The sequence below is a fragment of the Bison bison genome, unplaced genomic scaffold (assembly GCF_000754665.1).
Source record: "Bison bison bison isolate TAMUID 2011002044 unplaced genomic scaffold, Bison_UMD1.0 scf7180017864349, whole genome shotgun sequence".
Taxonomy (NCBI): Eukaryota; Metazoa; Chordata; class Mammalia; order Artiodactyla; family Bovidae; genus Bison; species Bison bison.
Window position 1 is genome coordinate 1,515,272 of NW_011494921.1, and position 2,838 is coordinate 1,518,109.

Below are 2,838 nucleotides of genomic sequence, written 5' to 3' on the forward strand. Positions count from 1 at the left end.
TTTCCTCCTGAGTCAGGGAGCGACCCGCACATGGACCCTGAGCTGAGGCTGCCCAGGGTGCCTGCCTAAACCCAGCCTTCAAGTCACAGCCTTTCCGCTTCTGCTCGGTGACAGTCGACAACAGAGCGCCCTCCGCAGATGAACCTCCTCGAGCGGGTCCCACAGATGCAGACCGGCGGTGCTATTTCCCCAAGCCCTAAGGAGCCTGCTTCTCTCTGCACGCCCCAGGCCTGGGGCTCTCCCTGTCTGAGCCCTGCCTGTCACGCAGCAACCGCAGACGCGGCTTCCCTGCGGGGTGAGGGCCGCGCCCCGGGGCTGACGCCTGCCCTGAACGCGCCGTTCTCATGGGGTCCTGGGCATTAGTCCTGTCTTCCCGGTGAGCTGGAGTGGGGATTAGACCTCTGCGAGTAGCACCTAGCACGTGCCAGGCACACGGGAGGGCTTTGACAGGTGGCAGGTGCGTTTAAGACAGTCATCAGGCAATACTCCTTTAGCTCTGAGCTCAAAATCGTTCCATGGCATCCGACGTCTACAGCAGCAGGTCTCAAACTCCAGCGTGCCTCAGAATCCCCTGCGGAGGGGGTGACACCGATGGAGGGTCCCACCCACAGGGTGTCTGATGTCCGGACCTGGGGACATGCATTCCTCAGCTCCCAGGGTCCAGGCCACCCCCACCTGGCCGGCTCGGGTCTTAGACACCAGCCAGGCCTTGGTTTTCTCCCGCTTGGCATCACGTCCGTCCAGGCCCAGAGGCTTCCTTGGCCCCTGTCCTGCCCTGCACGCCCTAGGCACCTGGCTCAACCCTCCGGGCAGCTGTTGACCCGCTTAACTGCCAGGGACGCAGACGGGCGGTCTCAGCCTCAATACGAGGCAGGGGTGTTCTGGGGCCCGGGCGCAGAGGGGAGTTCTGTTTTCCAGAGCACCTCCTGGAACTGCAAAGCCAGGATCCAGAGAATTGAAAGGAAAGAAGCTGACAGCGAGGTTAAAGGAAGTCGCATGAATAACTTGAGTGAGAGGAAGTAGTGGGCTGACGGTCTTCAACGAGAGAAACACGAAAATAGAGACAGTGGCCAGCGGATCTTCACCCCCAAACAGAGCAAATGCGAGGAACCGGGTCGAACTATGAGACAGTACTAGATTTAGGGCCACAGGGACGTTCCAGCCGCTGAGAATTGTTGAAGGATGCGCGGCAGAACCAGGGCAGATGTGATCAATCCCCACTAGGCTTGAAACAGGGACCAGAGTCTCCATTAACATGAATGTTTCAGACGTGATGCTGCTTTTCTACCCTGGGTACAAAACTGAGAGCCCCTGACAAGTTTTTCAACTGGACAGGCGCTTGGCAGCTGTCTGTGCTACTTAAGGGCACAGTTTTCAGTGAGGTGGTGCCAGTGGTCAAGAACCTGCCTGCCAATGCAGGAGACATAACAGACTCGGGTTCAATCCTGGGATCAGGAAGATCCCCTGGGGAGGGCATGGCAACCCACTCCAGTGTTCCTACCTGGAGAATCCACAGAAAGAGGAGCCTGGCGGGCTATAGTCCACGCGGTCGCAAAGCATAGGACACGACCAAAGGACTTAGCGTGCATGCATGCACATTGCAGAGAGGAGCAAATGTTTTTAAAGAGTCAGAACCTCAGAAAAAAGGTTCACTTCCTATTTGGGGGAAGTAAGGAGAACGGAGCTGGCAGAGGCCGTGGTGCAGACAGGACTTGTGTGACAGAACCCGTGTTCTCTTCCCGCCTCCCAGGTTCAGCCATCACGTTCACAACATGTTAAAGAGTTTTTCTTCCTCATTTTTCATGGAAAGTCTTCAAATTTCTGGTGGCTGGAGGAAGTGGTTCTTGTACTCTGAACACTGAACAGGAAATGTCATGAGTTATTATTATTCCAATGAACCCAAAGGGTCGTTTTTTTGCCGACGGTTCTTCCTGCCACTTGGAGACCTGGCAGCTCTCTGCCTTTGCCTGTGCCAGGAGGGCCTCTGTGTCACCTGTGAGGCCAGGGCTTTTGGGGGTGGGGGTGCAGAGGGGGCAGGCAGAGTGGAAGAGAAACACTCAGCTGAGGCACTGACAGCCACCAGGAAAAGGGGCCTCCTGCAGGAGAAAGAGCTCTGCCCAGCTGCCGTCCAAGGTAAACACGGCTTGGGCTGGGGGTGGGTGCGCCGAGGGCACTGTAGAAGACCACGGGGTAGGTCACGCCAGCCCTGATGATGGACTCAGGGGACCGCCGGCCGCTTATCTCTGTAGTCCTGAGTTTTCAAACTCTGCCTACATCCTGACCCTCTGATTCAAAGACACCTTTAGGCCAGGAAATGGCTCTGAATTCTAAGGCACACAAATTTCCTGCAGTGCCTTGGGGCTCTTAGCTTGTTTTTACCTCTAGGGGCTCTAAGGAATTTTGCTTCCCAGTACAACAATCCGAAGCAAATGGGATTCCATATCCTACACTGCATTCTTCTTTACTGTTTAGGGGAAAAATCCTTTACTTGCAACTGAAACTGATTTGACTTGGATTTGGACTAAGAAGTTTCCTTAATAAACTGTGCAAAAGGATCACGCAAATGGTCAGCTGTGTTGTCCTGACATCTATCATATATGTATATTTTTAAATAATAGGTGCGACCACATCCTCTGCCCCTGTGTCTTCAGCACCTGGCACACCTCGGGGCACCCTGCACTTGCCTCCTTTCTCTCCCCACCTTCCTGACCCCATTCAAGCTTCTCCAAGTTCCTCCCCAGAGCAGGAGCCCTGGCCTCCTTCCCGCCCCCTGGGGACCCACCCCCGTTCCCCATGGCGCTGCTCCCCACAACCTGCAGATCTGACGCGCGTCCCTCC

General features: G+C 55.7%; 1 protein-coding gene across 1 annotated transcript in view; it reads right to left on the reverse strand.

Moving 5' to 3' along the window:
• The window catches only part of TNFRSF11A (tumor necrosis factor receptor superfamily, member 11a, NFKB activator), a 69,093-nt gene that overhangs the window by 65,431 nt on the left and 824 nt on the right, over window positions 1-2,838 (reverse strand).